At 38.2% G+C, this 19,883-nt stretch overlaps 2 pseudogenes; both read left to right on the forward strand.

The window, feature by feature from the left end:
• The first annotated feature begins 1,161 nt into the window (after positions 1–1,161).
• On the forward strand, positions 1,162–2,751 carry LOC114087069 (tumor necrosis factor receptor superfamily member 21 pseudogene; annotated as a pseudogene).
• A 366-nt stretch (positions 2,752–3,117) lies between these two features.
• LOC114087070 (tumor necrosis factor receptor superfamily member 21-like) lies at positions 3,118–4,087 on the forward strand (annotated as a pseudogene).
• The last annotated feature ends 15,796 nt before the right edge of the window (positions 4,088–19,883 follow it).

Raw genomic sequence — 19,883 nt, forward strand, 5'->3', positions numbered from 1 at the left:
CTCATTTGTTTTACACCTTCCATTGTGACTGGTACATTGAAAAAGAAATGAAATACTTGCCAAATTTAACTGATTTGAATACTCCACAAAATTCCATTATTTCCATTGTAATCTTTAGCAGTAACACTTTTCCTTTAAAATTATTGAAAAACAGGAGAAAGGCTTAGGAAAGACATGGTATCACATACATGACATTTGCCTTTTTGTCTTCCTATCATTTTTTATAAATATTTTCACTTGGAACCCCCCACCTTGGTACCTCACTGGGCCTGCTCAGGGCATCAGAACTAGTGACTTTTGTGTGCATTTATTTGTTTCAAATTTATTTTATACTGCTTTTATTTTGTAATGAATACATGCTATTCAAGAAAAAGTTAGAAATAAAGGTAAGTGAAATAAAAGTCCTCTATAAACCTACAACCACAGTAGGATAATGTGGACAACCTTCTTATTATGAATATACTGAGTTTTATTTTTATTTTTCTGAATGAAGGTGTCAGAAAACCTCTGTATATATAGAGAAAACATCATCACTGGCACAGATCTTTGTCCTGTGACTATCAATTGAGTTGCTCTCTGTTTTGCACCAGTAATAGATAGGGCATCTTGATCCTGAATTCAGAGTTTAAGTGGATCTATTTTGATTTCACAGAGCTTCCCCTCCCTCCCAAACCCCTTTCCATTTCCAGTGGCAGGTAGAACTTTGTTTGGGGAAAGCACAGCATTCAGGGATTGTGGGGAAAGCACAGCATTCAGGGATTGTGTGAAAACCATCTGACTTAGCAGTGTTAGCTTAGTGTTGCTCTCTGCAGCAAATTTAGGTCTTCTCACCTCAGCACACTGAATGGGCTTTGGAGAACAAAGGTTGAGTACAAGAGTCTTCATTAAGAAGAGCTGTTAGCATCCATGTGGGGTACATATGAAGCTTAGGCAAAAATCTGGACCAATGGGGGGTCATGCCCGAAGTGATAGAAAACCATTTTCTGCCAAACTCTGATAGGCTAGCCTTGAGTGACTGAGAGGATTCAAGAAGCAATGAGGAGGGGATGACTCAGAAGCAGCAGTGTAAAGGGCTTAGTACTTAATCACTTGGAGGATTCTGATACTTGGAGGTGGAAGGAATCCTTAAGGGGATGTTGTTAGTCTATCTGGAAATAGAGGATGAAGGTACGTATTCCAGCAACCAGCTACAAATGAAAAAGGCTATATTTGCGTCCCAAAGTGGGAAAGCAAATTTCACCATGTGTGACTGTGTGTGTAATTTTTATTGAGGGCAGCACATTAACTGGTATTAATTGTATTTGTTCAGGAAATTTTGCATGTGGAAGAGAGAGCAAAGGAAAGATGTTTCTTGGTAAAATGGGCTTTCTGACCTCTCTTAAGCATCCAATTATTTCACTTATTTATCAGGTCAGCTCCATTCTATCACATAAGGTGGGAGAGAAATAGGAAAAAGGACTACAAAAGATATGGGTACCATGGGCTGGGGTTGTGGCTCAGTGGTAGAGCACTCAACTGGCACATGTGAGGCACTGGGTTCAATTCTCAGCACCACATAAAAATAAATAAAGTAAATGTACTGTGTCCATCTACAACTAAAGAAAAAATATTAAAATTAAAAAAATATATAATGGTAGGAACAAGAATTACCGAGAAAAAAAGGAGCAGGAGCTCCTAGAATCAAATAAGTTGTGAAAACCCCTAGAGTCAAGAAGTCTTAAGTCCAAGTAACAGCAACTTTATAATAACTTCAGCATCTTCTTACAAGTTTTTGTTCTTAATATTTCATTTTTGCTAAAATTTTGAAACTTTAAAAATTAAAACCCCCAAATATAAATCAAAGTAGAAAACTTGGAGATGTTTAGGACTCAGTCCCTTGCCAGGCCAGTCTGGGCAGCAGAGGGAGGGTAGCTGGTAGTGGCTGGAGGCCTCACTTTGGGAAGTTGTTTCTGTGCTCTGTGGCCACCAGCCCTCCTCCCTGGTCCTCCAATCACTGTGGGTGCCATAGGGACCACCACAAGACAATGCACTTCCCTCCCCCAGGGACCCAGTAGCACATCTCTGGCCAACTAGCCACGAGGCTCCCTTATCCTGCTTGGATTCCTTAGTAACGCAACACCACCATGATTCAGCCAGAACAGAACAGGTCTCATTGGCACATACCACCATGTTGACAATGCCACTGGCCAAATCAACATGTGACAAGTGTCTGGCAGGAACCTAAGTCTCTGTACCAACACAAGCCTGTGCTTTTGTATCTATTTCCTTTCAGGAACTTTTACCAGGCATGAGAATGTCAGAGAAACACCATGACTGTAGCTAGTCATGCCTATACCCAATCTCACAAGGTGAGAAATCACCTTGTACGCGCTGACTTTGACCCTGAATGCACTTGTCCACCTGGTATGTTCCAGTTTAACAGTACCTTAACTCCCTAAATGGTGTGTCCTGTGGGTTGGGGTGTGCAGATGGGACCAAGAAGGAGAATGAGGGGTGTGCTCAGGGTACCTTTTCCGATGTGCTTTTAGAGAAGGAGGATGAAATGAAAGCATACACAGACTGAGTCAGAACGTGGTGGTGACCAAGAAACCAAGGAAACAACCTCTGTGGCACACTTCTGTCCTTCTTCAGCAGGACCCCACTTTCCCCTGGCACAGTCATCTTCTCATGCCCCGAGCACATGAAATCCATTCTCCCATTCATGTTCCTAAGGACATGAACTCAACACAATCCAACTCTTCTGCCTCTTAGACCAAAAGCACCAAGTGGCATCCAGTTACAGAGAAGCTCTGCAAGAAGGGAGGAGCTGTGAACCAGACCCTCGGAGCCTCCAGGGAGTCCACTACCAGAAGGGTCCTACCACAGGCACATCCAGGGAGGCCATCCAGGGGCCAGAAGTCCAGCATGACCATCAAAGGCCCAAAAGGAGCCATCTCAGGCCTGAGCTACACAAGCATTTGGACATCAAAGGACATTCCCCGTAGATAATTGAGCTTTTCCTGCTGCTGGTGCATGTGGTGATACTGTGCAGTATCTAGAAAAGCTCCGGGACTCGACAAGGGGGCCCTGGCAGGATCCCAGCACCACTGAGGAAAACGCAGGACTGAAAAAAAATCCATGACTCCAACCCCAAACTGGGAGAAGCGGGTCCAATACAACTGCCGGGGTATTGACATCCTGAATCTTGCAGAAACGCAAGAGGAAAGACTGCGGAGGGATATCTGTCAGTTTCTGTGCAATTCCACGAGAGGGAAATGGCTTCTTTCTTTTTCTTTCTTTCTTTGAGTCTTTCTTCGCTTCTCTCTCTCTCTCTCCCCTCTCTCCCCCCACTTCACTCTCCTCCCCCCCCCCCCCCCCCCCCCCGCGCCTTTCTTGTACAGGGATTGAACTCAGGGGCACTCAACTCCTGAGCCACATCCCCAGCCCTATTTTGTATTTTATTTAGAGACAGGGTCTCCCTGAGTTGCTTAGCACCTCGCCTTTGCTGAGGCTGGCTTTAAACTCTGTTCCTCCTGCCTCTTTCTCAAAGGATACACAGCGGAACTTGAACAGGCCTAGGCACTTCTGCTGCATAGGACCATCCAGCAATCCTGAGGCCAATGTCACCCAATTAGCGCCGAGCTCCAGCACTTGCTCAATGAGGTTATGGAGAAGATTCATAGACTAATGAAAGACACTACCCAGCTGGAAACTGACAACCCCCCTCCCCAACTTAGCCTGTGCCCATCCCTAGTTCTAATATGAAATCTGAGAATTCCACTCTCCTGATGGTGTTAATACAAGATCAAGTTCTTCCCGGATGAGTCAGAGCCCCTTTTCCACTCTGATTCCCTCCGGGGCAGCTCAGCAGGACCAGCTCCTTTATTACTGAATAGAAGAAGGACCCAGTATAAGCTTTGGTCCCTGTGACCTGAAGCCTCTTTACTGACATTCCACATTCTGAATTCTGAGCGTCTGAGGTTGATTGAAGAGATTCCCTGGGCTGAGGAGAAACTGGAGCAGCTATTAGAGATTGTTGGAGTCTAGAGTAAGAGGCCAGCCAGACCTCCTGGACTCTGTTCATAGCCATCTACCTGACCTACTGTAGCACATAGGGATGCTCCATTCTGGAAATCAACTGGCAAAAATCAAGTGGCAGGGTGGTTCTGTTTCTTAAAATTGTAGTGGCATCCCATGAATTCTATAAGTAGTCTTCATTTCTCAAAATCCATAGCTACTTTCAAATATATGTATAGTGTGTATACATATATATAATTATTATTTTATTATTTTTGCTCTCCACAAATGTCCTTTAGGACATTGTAAATATTATATTCTTATAATATTATAAAATATTATCTTTGTAATATTATCATAAAATATAATGGTTTGATTATTATTCAGAATAATAATCTTATTAGTTTTTTTTCCTTTAAGATTAAGAAAATTTAAGACCATGTTGAGTGCTGTGATGCAATCAGACTCTTTTTAATGTCTTGTTATATAGTTCATAGCCACGGCTGAAACTTGACCACACTCTTGTGATTGTACTGTTTCCACCTGGACACTGTGTAGAATGCTTAATTACTTCTGCTCCTCTTGATGTTCATATGATTTGAGCTGGAGAAATGAAATCCTCAAGCCATCAGGACTTGCTATTTCAGTGGCTTGAGAAGTGAGCCACTCAAGAACTTTATCTTTTAGGAATTGAGAGGTTCTGGAACACACTGCTGAGTTTTGGAAAGTCAAAAATGAGTGCTAGCAGCCCCTTTGCCATAGAGAATCTGCCCAAATTTCCTTTAATGAATGTCTTGTTTTTTGTTTTTTTTTTTTTTTTTTAATACAAACATAGTCAATAGTTCCAGTCTGCCCTCAAGGCCTTTGTCTTACTGGGTTTCCTTCATCATTCAATCACTTTAATTAAAAATAGCTACACCTATTAAGAACTCAGATTATCTAATTTATTTGCAGCTGTACTCCCATCTATAAATCTACCCTCTAATCCTCATTTGCCAGATTCTAATGCAAAGGTGCTATGGACTCCCTTTGTGTGGCTGGAGTTTGTGGGGAGTGGTAAGGGACCATATCAAGAGAAATGCTTCACATGTACTAATTTATTAATAAATATTAGGCATTTTAGTTTTTAAGGTATAATTAACTCCCATATTTCCCTCAATTTCAAAAATTATCTATGACATAATTTGTCATCCAACAATTATCTTGAAGCAAATTCCAGACTTCACCTTATACCTATACATATACAAACAGATATCTACATACAGAATTATTTTTAAACAAACAATACCATCATTTAAAAATTAATAATTCTTTAAGATCGAATATTTAGTCAAAGTTCAACTTTTCCTGATTATGTTATAATTTTTGTACAATATCTTTAAGCTTCATGTTATTGATAGTCTACAGTAATGTTTTGGTTTTTAAAAAAATCTTTAAAAATTTATCATCAAGTATGCACATCTTGAGCTCTCACCATTTACTGGCTTTGCAATGAACACAATGAGCTTACTTCCTATGCTGAGGAGGGATGAGAAATGGGAGCAGATAGGCAGATGGGGCCAGACCCCAGAGAATTCTTAAAAACACGGTAGAGAACTTTAAACTTGATTTAGTAAAGAATGGAAAACTTTTGAAGTTTTCCCCACTTCTTTCCTCAGGCTTTTGAAGATTTTTGAGCTTTAGGGTCACAAGATGAACCTCAGCCTCTCTAGTGAATCACTTCTCACAATGCCTGAGTTCTTGGAAGGTTTGAAGAGCAAGTGAGGTAAAGAACATTCTAGTCAAACCTAAGTTGTGATGCTGAAAGTAAAAAAAAATTTATTTAGTTTACAGAAACTTGTGTTTACAGTCAACTGATTATAAGATAGATATTCTGCAAAGCAGAGGATATATATATATGAATATAATTATATTTCAGTAATCAATAAAAGATTTTAATTAAAGCTTTTAAATGATAAAATAGCCATACACATACTATAAACCAAGAGCATTCTTGATAGCCCAGAAAAATTTAGTGAGAGCAATTAATTCTGAATACTTGAAAACCAGAGTTTTTCTGACATTTTATAAGTATGCATTTAACATTTTAAAATTGTATTAATCAATAATATAAGATTTGAGTATACAGACAAATATCACACAAAGGAAATCTAACTCTGGTTATTTTTACCAAAGTGTATTATAAAATGATCTCAAGACCTCATTAGAGGTCAAGTTTTTGTAAAGATATAAAAATTGAGCTAGAATTGGCAGGGACATATGTGGTAAAATTTTGAAATACTTGTAATCTATGAGTCAGTATCTCTGGAATGTTGGAGAAGGAAGAATGACAGTAATCAATCCAAGAGGACCCAAAGGCATGTACTCTGTAAGCTGCTCCAAGTCTATTTTAGCAAGTGCACATGTCCCCAAAATGAAAGATACTCTTCAAATAGCTAACTGGCATCTGGACTCTTTAGGGTTTTATGTTTTTAACAAAGCCTTTTAAAATTATTCAAATTCAACTGGACCTTCTAAAATCTTCCAAAGAAAATAATAACTTTCAGATTTTAGAAGAGAGTTTTAAGGAAAAGGCTATGTTGAAAATGGATTTTTTCATTGTAACTATTACCATTATTGGTCTTTAGTACCATTAAATGAAGCTAGTGTGGGTTCCACATGGGTTCCACTAGCACATGGGTTCTTACCACCCAAAAAAGAAAAATAGCATACAGACTATTTTTTAACTTAGTGTGAGATTTGGTCTTATTTGGTAATTCATCAGAAGGATACACAAAACTCAATGACAGGTTATGGTGATAGCTAAGATTTTTTGATCAGCAAAAGATTCTGATCCAAAAGAGTAGTAAATAAGCGTGCATCAGGAGAAATCCTGAGAGCCCCAGTCCAGGATTCTGATGGTCTTCCTCTTGAAGACCTCACACTTTCCCTCTGCAGATCTATCTATGATATATGTGAAATATCTACACAAAGAAACCTGTTGAGTCTCAGAAACTAAGGCCTTTATGGAGGGTGAGTCAAGAATGTCAAAAGACACATTTCCCATTTGTTGTCTGAGTATCAATTGTGTTTCCTTGGATACATGGAAGGATAAGCATAGACACCTGCTTAATTAACTCTTTTGTCTCCCATGTTCTGGAATGAACTAAAGAGATGAAGTTTGCGAGATGGCATTACTTCTGAGAGCATGCTTGTGTGCTCTACTACTCTTTCAGAGAGTTTATTGGCAAGCAAGACTGTCCTCCACTTCCTCTCCTTTCCTCTTTTCCAAATCCTCCCTGCCTTTCAAACTCCCAAGAGGTTGGTTTATCACCCAGAGACTCACATGGAACTCGTAACCATCATTTGTGCTATATGAACTAGCTATATAATTTGTAGAATCTGATGCACAATAAAAATATCAGATTCCTTGTTTAAAAAAAATTAGGAATTCCAAGATGGAAAGATCTCCCTTGTTCTTGGATAGGCAGAATTAATATTGACAAAATGACCATACTATCAAAAGCACTATATAGATTTAAAATCAAAATCAAAATACCAATGACATTCCTCATAGAAATAGAAAAATCAATCATGAAATTCATCTGAAAAAATAAGAGACCCAGAATAGACAAAGCAATCCTTAGCAAGAAGACTGAAGCAGTTGGCATCACTACACCAGACCTTAAACTAGACTACAGAGCAATAGTAACAAAAATGGCATGATATTGGCATCACAATAGACTTGTAGACCGGTGGTACAGAATAGAGGACACAGAGATAAACCCACATAAAATAGTTATCTCATACTAGACAAAGGTTCCAAAAACATATATTGGAGAAAAGATAGCCTCTTCAACAAATGGTGCTGGGAAAACTGGAAATCCATATGCAGCAAAATGAAATTAAGCCCCTATCTCTCACCATGCACAAAACTCAACTCAAAATGGATCAAGGACCTAGGAATTAAACCAGAGACCCTGTGCCTAATAGAAGAAAAAGTAGGCCCAAATCTTTATCATGTCGGATTAGGTCCTGACTTCCTTAATAAGACCACTATAGTGCAAGAAATAAAATCAAGAATCAATAGATGGGATGGATCCAAACTGAAAAGCTTCTTATCAAAGAAACAATCAGTGAGGTGAAGAGACAGACTACAGAATGGGAGCAAATTTTTACCACACACACATCAGATAGAGTACTGTATAAAGAAATCAAAAAACTTAACACCAAAAAAATCAACAACTCAATCAGTAAATAGGCCAAGGAACTGAACGGACACTTCTCAGAAGATGATATATAATGTTCAACATCTTTGGTAATTAGAGAAATGCAAATCAAAACTCTAAGATTTCATCTCACACCAGTCAGAATGGCAGCTATTAAGAATATAAACAACAGGATGTGGGGGAAAAGGTACACTCACACATTGCTGGTAAGACTGCAAATTGGTACAACCAATATGGAAAGCAGTATGAAGATTCCTTGGAAAACTTGGGATGAAATCACCATCTGACCCAGCTATCTCCTCATTTTATAGTCAAAGGACTTAAAAACAACATACTACAATAACACAGCCACATCAATGTTTATAGCAGCACAATTCACAATAGCTAAATTGTAGAACTGATCTAGATGCCCTATAGTAGATGAATGGATAAAGAAACTGTGGTATATATACACAAAAGAATATTACTCAGCATTAAAAGAGAATAAAATCATGGCATTTGCAGGTAAATGAATGGAGTTGGAGAATATTGTGCTAAGTGAAGTAAGCCAACCTCAAAAAACTAAAGGCCAAATGTTTTCTCTGATATGTGGATGCTGATCTATAATGGGGATGGGGGTGAGGGAGCATGGGAGGAATGGAGGAACTTTAGATAGGGCAAAGGGAAGGAAGGGGAAGGGAGGGGGATTGGAGGTAGGAAAGATGGTGGAATGAGATGGACATCATTACCCTAAGTACATGTATGAAGACACACATGAAAAAAAATTATTAAGAATTCCAATACAGTGGGCTGGGGATGTGGCTCAAGTGGTAGTGCGCTCGCCTGGCATGAGTGCGGCCAGGGTTCGATCCTCAGCACCACATACAAACAAAGATGTTGTGTCTGCCGAAAACTAAAAGAATAAATATTAAAATTCTAAGAAAAAAAAGAATTCCAATACAGTGACAACAAAGCATTAGAACAAAAATAAAGCTCTTCCTAACACCAGACCTGGTGTGACTACACTGGTTGCAGAACCCTGAAGCCAATCCTGAGTGCAATTGTTATTTCGCCTTTCACATGAGACTGAATTATTGGTCAAAAGGTGACTTAACCTAGAATTAGATGAAGGAAATTGGATGTTGCCCAGTAAATACTTCGGCCCTCATTAACTTCTAAGCGTGGTGAGTTTTCTACTGGTGTATATTAGACTGGTGTGGGGGCAGTAGAAAGTACGCTCACCTTAATGTCATAGCACTCCTAGCTCTGCTCCTCACTGGCAAAGTGACCTTGAAAAGTCACTTAGCCTCCTTCACTCCATTTTCGCCTCAATAAAATAGAAATGATAACGATATCAAATTTGGAGGGCAATTGTGAAGGCTGAAAGAGAGAAGGTACATGGAAGCACTTTGCAAATTGAAGCACTATGCAAATGTTATTGGCCATCTCTCTGGGGATATTTACATCTAGATAACAGATATTGGTCTACTATTTTTTTTTTTTTACTCCTAGACGATATTGGAGCACACTGGCAAATACTTTCCTTCCCAACATTTTTTTCTCCAGACATTTATGCTTCTGATACAGAATTATAGCATTAAAATATAACCTCGTATTATGTTTCCCTAATTGCAATTTGTAGTTAGAGCTACAATGGACATTTCAAATGCTCATTCTCATTTGCATCATCTACACTGAGTAACTTCTTTGGATGGTTAATTTTATGCACTTTATGTTTTGTTCCAATTAACTTTATTTTCACAGTGTCATTTTCAAAAGTTGTTCTAGAATCATGGGCCTCTTTTACTACACAATACCTGTAGTCACCTCTCTATAGAATCCATTCTCTTCTTGTTAACTTAATTTTAACTACTGCTAAGGACACATGAAGATCTTGATAAATAAATATTAAATAAATGAATTAGTGAAAGAGAGAGCCATAGTTTGGGGATACCCAAGGATTAGTTGCTGAAACTCATTTACAATCATCAAACATGATTTCTTCAATGTCAGAAATAGTAGTTCTCCTGCTTGCTACTTAAAAATACTTTAAACACATAGTAACTTACCCCAGATAGTTGCAGTACTCGATTCCAGGGTAACTTCCAGGGTGATATGGAAAAGAATATAGTGAGATAAACCATTGATCAGCCCACATCCGTCCACACGCTGGGCTGGGAATAGTGCTCCAGCCTTGGGATCATGAGTCTGTTTCATCATGGTCATAGGCGTCATCTCTTGGACCCCTCTAGGAAGGGAAGTCTGGAATTCTATGGTTCTTTCTCTTCTTGTCTCTCCTCATTGCACCTCCCTCTCTTCTTTCCTCCACTGAACAACAAACACAATCAGGACCACTGTCAATTCCTCCTAGACCAAATTCGCACATAGGGCATCTCTGGGACTGTAATTTGCATGGAACATTGAGGAGCTGAGCTCATGCTCTTGAATCATTGGCTCTAAAAAGCTAGGATAGCTTCTGGAGGTAGTTGAAAGGAAAGAAACAAAAGTTTTCACTGCCAAACTTCTATTTTCGATATATATTTGGGCCAGGTATGTCATAAAGACTCAATAAACATGTGTTGACAAGTCGAGTAGAGCTGCCACTCTGATCACTTCACAGAAATGAAGATCACACAAGTTCAGAAGGGGCTGTGATTCTTCCAGATAAGTCACTTGGCCTGCAGAGTTGGAGACTACCCAAGAAATTCCAATGAAAGTAGATGGCTTGCTATAAAAATGGAAGTGTTCCATTTTTAATGTTGTGAAAGAAACAAGTGAATGACTCAGAGCATTCAGCCTTTAGAATGATTAAGGAACCCAAAATTATTAGTCTATTCAGCCTTTAAATGAGAATTGAGATTTCTCTGTAAAATCTCTGAGCAAATTAAAATTTACATTGCTTGTATCCCAGGATCCTTAGATAATAGAGTGAAAATAATTACAGCATAGTTATTGAAACTGACCATATTTATGATTTTGGAGATGAACTTCAGCTCCAGAGGAGCTGAGTATTACTGATTATGTGTTCAGAATGCTCCAGTCATGTATTGTTTTAATTAAATGGACTAATAAGGCAAAAGTGTCATTTGAGAATAGCTAACATTTTCTGGCAGTCATTTTGGTGAATGAACTGCTTTTGAGTTAGAATGAAATTTTCCTCCTTGAGAGAATGGTTTTTCTTAGCTAGAAAATGATGAAGGAACAATAAAAAGAGAAGAATACAGTAACAAAATATGTTAAAATGGAAAAATCAGTATACTCCTTTGGCTTTTAAAAAGTTATAAAAGTTTTTAAAAGTTAGATCTATAATTATTGAATTTGATTCTATAGCAACAGCAGCAACTTTTGGTCTCTAATAATATTCTCCATGAAAAGAAGAAAGGGGGGCTGGGGTTGTGGCTCAGTGGTAGAGTGCTTGTCTAGCATGTGTGAGGTACTGGGTTTGATTCTCAGCGCTGCATATAAATAAATAAAAATTAAGTTTCATCAACAACTATATATGTATATATATATTTTTTTTTAAAGGAGAAAAGGGTGGGGGCTTAACCAAGTGATAGTGCTTAGGGATGAGTGAGGCCCTGGCTTCAATCCCTAGCACCAAAAAAGAAAAAAAAAAAAAAGACTCCTGGGATATGAGACTCAATGTCTTGGGGCAAGAAAAAATCAAGATGGTTTTTGAAACATCATGTCTTGCCAAAAAAGCAAGAATGTCTTTAAGCATGCCAGAAGCAGTGCTAAAGGGCAAAGCAATTTTCTTAATGATTTCCCATTGTGAAAGGAAGCCTTAACAAATAATAGATGTTATAGTTAATATAGTTAATTAGAACAAATTGAATCTATGAAAGGTCATGAGCTTATGATTCCAATAAAAGGAATATTAACATAACTTATACAAAAGATAATGTACTATTTTAAAGAGTGACTATAAGAGGATATGTTTTATTTCTATTGATTTTAATAAAAAGAATGTGTCCTTTCTTAAAGTTTATGTCTATAAAGTATGGACATATACTTCCTTTTGTGCCAATAAAAATATTGAATACAAGATACTATGAGAAAGTTTCAGACTTGGAGACTATAAAAACTCAGGAAAAAATATTATCCTCAGTGAGCACATATAACAGTAGGGGAAAAGATGGTTTAACACTTCATTGCTGCAAGTAGTCATACATAAGACACAAAAAAACAAAAATGGGGGAGTATCTAATAGAAGTGAGCAAAATATTGTAAAGAGGAAAGATAACCGTATATCTTCTAGGTAATCAAACTTCTTGATGGTCTTACCAGTTAGAGTGAAGTACCTACCAACAAGGGCAAATATGGTTTTAATAATGTTGGGAGGTGGTGAGGGAAAGGGGAATGATGCCGACCAAATTTTATTTTTATATTGTGTGCATGTATAAATATATAACAATGAATCCCACTAATCTATAATTATAATGTAACAATAAAAATATGGAAAATAATTCATTAAAAATAAACACACTACATTTTATAATCAATGGTGTTCTGTTTAATTAACTGAAGTATCAGATATGTCTTAAAAATGAACAATACTAATATATTATATATTCATAGTTAGTTTAAATTTGTTTAAGTACATGAAATTGATAAAATTTTATTTTCAAATAATCAAAAAAATTTTGTTTTCAAGGATAAGTTATTAGGTGTATAAATTTAATAATCTGAGCATTAGACAAAGTACAAAGAACTGTGAGTATTTCCCTCCCCATCCCAAAGTACCTGAATATTGAAGAATGTAACAGTTCAGGGAATGACATGTGGCAGGAATCACTTGGGTTGATGATAGTACTCCATAGTGAAGGCAGGAATGAGACAGGGAACTTTACTGATACCGATAGTTTACTCAAATTGGGCTTGTGGGTGAATAGGTAATATATATAATAATATATTCTATATGGTTTTTCTATGCTGAAATATTTCAAAATAAAACAATTTAAAATTGTACTTGAAGGAAGAGGAACTATCCCTGACCAGAAAGATGGATGGTCTTAGTCCAAAATGAATGGCTAGCTTGTAGAAATCACATTGAAAAATTTTTAAACCTTTTTATCTTATGTCCAAAGACCAAGTTTTACAAGTTGAAAACGATTTTTTTTTTTAATACTGGGGATTGAACCCAGGGAACAACACTCCCATCCCTTTTTATTTTTATTTTTTTTTTATTTTGAGACAGGGCCTGCTAGTTTCCTTAGGCCTTCACGAAGTTGCTGAAACTAGCTTTGAATCTGCAATCCTCCTGCCTCAGCCCTCTAGCTTCTAGATTACAGGCCTGCACCATAGCACCCGGCAAATTGAAAACCATTTTTAACAACTGGTAAAGTTAAATCACTACATTTCAATTAGCCTTAACATTTGATTTTGATGGCAGTAACCACTAAATACATGTTAATCTGTTCCATCTCTTAGCCATGAAACTCTAATTTTTCTGGAAATTAAGTCATATTGCCTTCATGGACTTTAGATATATGCTGTGTTTTAAAAACTTTATGAAAGTGTGGGAAAACATGTGATCCACTAACAATGTTCCTTTTGTTGGGTTAGTTTAGTAAGTTACCAGTAGCAAGTTATTTTTATATTATTTTGGGGAAAAAAGAACCATCATGTGACATAAAAATATCACTGACTCACAATAATAAATAATCTTTAAATGCAAAAGTGGATTCACATCAAAAAGGGAAGAGAAGTATGAAAATACATATGTCTAAATAATATTCTGTGCCTTTCTCTGAACTTTGCAGTGGTTAAAGTCATCATTAAACAGGCTGAAAACTGCAATAAGTCTAGGTGATATACTGGGTTATTCCCAGCTCTGGGAATTTTGTTGCTTAGAGATACTTTAAATAGATTCTTCCATGGTAGCCTTTAGAGATCTATCTAAAGGCATCAGCAGAATCAAAAATTCAAAATCTCTAGAACTGGTCAAGGTAAAAGACAGACTAATTTTTCCCCATAATTGCCACCTGAGATTGAGTGGCAGATTGGAACTTAAAAGACTTCTGAGATCAAGGCCCTGAGTGTTCAGGAGCCCCTGTCTTAACCTAATTCCATCGTATTGATTGCAGGTGACTGTACTCAAGACCAAAATGGTGGGTCACTGTTCCAGTGAATCAGTTCAGTATTAGCTGATTGTACACTTTGTGAAACTTCAGATTTCAATGTTTCTATTTGCATCCAGACTGGCTCTTGGAGAATTTCTTTCTTCTGTAAACTGCAATCTTTCCTCTCTTTTGGACCCTGTAACATTACCTTTCTTTTATTGCCAAACTCAACTCCAAGACAATGGGGTTTGAGGACACCTCCCTTGATTAACATGATCATTATTTGCTAAAAGCGGAAAGTAAACAAAGGCATAGCACAGATGCTCACAGCATTGGGGACAGAATATCTCAGCCCTGCAAAGAGTTGTGGTAGAGGAGCGGTGATGTCATCCAGTCCCATGCTTGCTGGGTCTGGCCTCTGGCTTCTGGCATTTGCTGGCTGTATAACTTTCAGCTAGTTATTTTACTTCTTCTGGCTGCAGTTTGCTCAGAGAGAACAAGTTTGCCTGTCTTCCTTCCAGTGTATCCTCCCAGTCACTGCCAATGGGGTTTTTGCAAAAGGCAAATCAGACCATATTCCTCTTCTGCTTTAAAGCCTTCAGCGATGTCCTCTAGCTTTTGGAATAACCTAAGCTCATTTCATATGGCCCCTGCCTACTTCCATAGCCTTGTTTCCTGCTGTAGCCCTCATGTGATCCTTACTCCCACATGCTATGCTATGTCATGCCACCACACCTTTTCACATACTTTCCCCTCTTCCTGGAATGTCCTTCCTACATCCTTATCCAGCTGACTTCTTATGTGTCAAAGCTTACCTCAAGGACGCTTCCTCTGGGAAGAATTGGCTGCTCAAACTATTGTGATAGCCCACACTTTGAAAAAGAAACATGGACTTTATCTGAGTAGCCCCAAATCTTCTGAGTGTAGGAATATTTCATTGTGCACAAAGTAAATTTTCTCAGAAGGACAAACTGCTGGGAAATTATCATGTCATATGTACTAAATTGGGTTTTTTCCCATCTTCCTACTGAAAGACAGTTGGTCAGGAGACCTTGCCCTTTGTTCCTCTAAATCTAACAGTCAACATTGAAACTGGCTAGAGCTCATTACCTTGGCTCCATTTCTATAAAGATCCTAAATGTGGACATGTCTGTGGAAGAGAAATGCAAGGTGGGCCAATTTCTGGAACCAAGTAATCGTTTCTCTAGAAAGTGATGTGTTCAAAGCAGACCACCAATAGTGCATAAAAACTATTTGAACTGGGCATGATGGTGCATGCCTGTAATCCCATGGCTCAGGAGGCTGAAACAGGAGGATCATGAGTTCAAAACCAGCCTCAGCAAAAAGCAAGGCACTAAGCAACTCAGTGAGACCCTGTCTCTAAATAAAATACAAAATAGGGCTGGGGATGTGCCTCAGTGGTTGAGTGTCCTGAGTTCAATTCCTGGTATACCCCCCCCCCCCACACACACAAAACTATTTGAAAATGCACACACACAGGATCCACCTTTCAGGAAATCTCATATAGAACTTATAAACCTGAAGACATAAATAAGAATATTATTCTTCATCCTCATTTACCTTTGCATTTAAGATAATCAGGTGTATACCTAACTTGTTAGAAACACAGGAGTCATAGAAAGCCAAGATTTTTCCTATCTCAACTACCTTAAAAAATCTCAGGTCACAAAGAATCAGGTGCTATGAGTACAAGAAAAACACGATTTGTAAAATGAGGAAGGGGGAAACTAGGCAGAAGCTTTTGAATCATTATTACTCCTAAGTAAATAACTCCAGGAGTCATGGGGGCAGTGTTATTCAATGATTCTCAAACTTATTGTACAAACCTTGAATCAAGAAAAAATTTTGTAAAAATACATATTCCTGGGTTTCAACTCTAGAAATTGTTTCTGTAGGTCTAGGCTAAGGATAGGGAAGGGTGGACTTTACTTCTCTGCATTTGGGTGGGGAAGTAATTTTGGTAACAGAAATTGAGAACCGCTAAAAAGAGGATTTCCCAACTCTGTATCTCCCAAATCCTCAAGCACTCATCGTTCGTCTTTTAGTTTTTATATTTTTGTAGTATTTTCTAATGGAAATGCTTGCTTTGAATCCTTCATATGAGTAGAGCAAAATTCTTCCAGATGTCTGAAATCTCATTGTGTTTACATTCTTCCCGACCCTGTTAATGGACTGCCATGGGCCCATGGAAAGCTAAGAGAATGAAAACAAATATGTCTTTAGAGGTTGTTTTAATACAGATGTATCAAGAAGCAGGTGCCAAGATAGGATTAAATGTGCAAGAATTTTACTAAGGAAAACAAATTGTTAGAAAATGTGAAGAGGAGGCTGAGGAAATCCAGGAGAACATTCACCCCACATTCAAGTTTGACTCTGAGTGAAGGACAGAGAATATCAGATGGAGATATTCCACAGATCACTGTACAGTCAAGAAAAATCCATAGATCACTGTACAGTCAAGAAAAATCCAGCAAATCTAGCAAAGGGTTTTTAAGCCAAAACTGGCCATCAGAGAAGTCTCCTGTCTCACAGAAAGATGTATACTTTAGAATCTCTGCTGCACTGTCACTGGCTGCAAGCAGCCCCAGGTAATGGTGGCCTCAGAGCTATGGATTTCAGAGCAGAGTAGCTGGGGCTCTTGTGCAGTTACACTTCCTGCAGTTGGAAGTCTGTGGGATACGTTCCCACGCTGGTCTCAGAAGAGAAATCAAACAAGTTATAAGTGATATGACAAGAAGAGGACAAGCACCAAACTATGCTTAAAATCTTTTTAACGTAGAAAAAAAGTATAATGCTTAATGGTTCTAATGTTTTGAATTATTATGTACTAAATATTAATTTGACTATTTCATTTTTCTATAATTTTTAACTGACAGTTTTCCATGTTTTTTTTTGGGGGGGGGAGGGTTGTAACTGGGGCACTCAACAACTGAGGCACATCCTCAGCCCTATTTTCTATTTTATTTAGAGACAGAGTCTCACTGAGTTGCTTAGCTCCTCGCCATTGCTGAGACTGGCTTTGAATTTGGAATCCTCCTGCCTCAGCCTCTAGAGCCTCTGGGATTACAGGCATGCACCAGCTGTTTTTCAGGTTTTGACAAAAAAAATTTAAAAGTCACAGAACAACTAATTTTTCTTATTAGCAATTAGGATCACTTTGCATGCTTTTAGCCTATACGATCACGTTTACGCATTTACAGTCTTACACTACTGCGCACAGTGAAGACTGCCTACACAAGTTGAAAGGGGTCAAATGGTAACAAAATCATAGAAATTCATATCCCACTGATGGTCTCTTCCTGTTACTAAAACACACTTCTTTATTCTGTGTTGCAAACTGGTGTGTGTGTGTGTGTGTGTGTGTGTGTGTGTGTGTGTTAGTGAAACCCTAGGATATTCTATCACCAAGCTACAATCCTGATCCATTTTTTTTTTTTTTTGAGGGAAGTTCTCGCTAAGTTGCTGAGGCTGACCTCAAACTTGAGATTCTCCTGCCTAAATCTTCTGAATTGCTGGGCAAACTGTCATTTTTAAAAAGTTTTTATTCCAGGAAGCAATCACTTTTAAGTGGTTTTTGAGAGCACAAACCATTCCAAAGCCTATATGTTTGACAAAAAATAAATAAATACTTTTTTTTAAATTTGAATTCTTTTTTTTATTATTGGTATAAATACTTTTTTAAGTATCAGAAAAGTTGCCCATGAATGTATTTTACCACATACATCATGGTAAGAACTATTGCATTATATCCAATTCCCAATTTCCTAATAAAGTTTAATGGCTACATGCAATCACTGCATACTGATGCAATCGGAAAAGCATTTCCTTGAGTTTGGAAGTAGCAACCTTCAACTTTCTGCTCCTTTTTCAATATGTCTTTGTCCCTATGCCCCTGTGAAACCTGACTCCTCGAATGTTATCTCTAGCCCTGTGTGGTCACCAGGACATTACTATACCAGCTTGGACAGGCCCATGACCCCTTATTCTCAACATATTTAAAATCCAAATCTTCATTCCAGAAGCCCCCTCTTGTCTCAGGTATTTCTTTCGATTTTTGATTATTTCTTTTAATTTTGATTACTTAAATTCTAAAACTTGACGTTAAAAACTTCTCTCTCTTCCTTGTGCATTATGTACTGTTAAGAATATTTGTTCACTGGTAGATGAGTTTAAACTAATTAAAAAGTATTTTTTTTCATTTTTAAAATTCATTCTAATTAGTTAAACATGACAGTAGAATGCACTTTAACATATCACACATAAATGGAGTATTGCTTCTCATTCTTCTGGTTGTTCATGACGTAGAGTTACACAGGTCATGTGATCATATATGCACATGGGGTAGTATGTCCAATTAATTCTACTATCACTCCTACCCCCTTACTCCCTTCCCTTTCTTCCCTCCCTCTGGGTAATCCAAAGTACTTCTATTCTACTCCCCATTTTGTGAATTAGCATCTGCATATCAGAGAAAACATTCTGTCTTTGGTTCTTTAGGATTGGCTTATTTCACTTAGCATAATATTCTCTAGTTCCATTAAATAGTACATAATTTTGGATACCATTGTACTAAAAAGTTCTAAAGATACATATACTTTACATATGCTCACAGATACTCTTATTTAGGTAAATGGGTAGATGAAAGGGGAATCAGGGATTTACCTAGGGTGTGAAGAAAGAGTGAATTAAAGAAAAAGGCTTTCTATCCACCATGACCTGTCGAGCAGCCAGTGGGTTGGCAGAGGTGGAATTCCCATGAGGCACCTGGAACAGTTGCCCTGAGGGAAAATCTGGAAGGTGCCAAGAGATGAGTCAGAGGAAGAGCTGGAGATCTACTTCTTCCAGCTGCTCTATTGACGTATGAAACTTTAGCAACACTTTGAAAGGACAGGTGACAAGGGCTTGTGGAAGCCCAAGTTGCCAGGGTACATGTGGTAGTGGAAACATGTAACCATGATTCTGTCACTGCTCTCGTCTCCAACATGGGCACCATCCACTCTTGGAAATGCCCTGGACCTTCCCTTCCTACTTTCCACACTAGTTCACAATCTGTTCTGGAGGTGGAATTAGAAGTCACGCTCTCACCCTTTGGATTAGGGTTCCCCAAAAGCCAGTGTGTTAAAGGCTTGGTTTCTAGGTTGGGCACTATCAGCATGTGGTGGAACTTCTAGGAGGTGGGGCCTGATGGAAGAAAGTTAAGTCAGGGAAGTTGTGGCCTTCAAGGAGCTACTAGGACACTGGCACCTCTTTCTTTCTCTTTGCTTCCCAGCCTACCATGAGGTGAGCAGGTTCCTCTGCCATGTACTTCCGCCATGATGCACTGCCTCACCACAGGCCAAAAGCATATATGATCACATCCCATAGTCAGTTGACTATGGGATGCAACCTTCGAAACTATGGGCCAAAACAGAACTTTCCTTAAGTTGATCCTCTTAGATATTTTGACACAATAATGGAAAGTTGACTAACTCTCACTGGAATAAGTGATTTAATTTTCACAACTTGGCAAATAAGGAGAAAGGCAATTCTATGTACAGAAGTTCCTTTTCTCACCAAGGGTTGAACAAAGTAATTTCTTGGGGAGTCTTAAATGATAACTGCACAACCAATTTGTGGC

Source organism: Marmota flaviventris, chromosome 12, assembly GCF_047511675.1.
Source record: "Marmota flaviventris isolate mMarFla1 chromosome 12, mMarFla1.hap1, whole genome shotgun sequence".
Classification (NCBI taxonomy): Eukaryota; Metazoa; Chordata; class Mammalia; order Rodentia; family Sciuridae; genus Marmota; species Marmota flaviventris.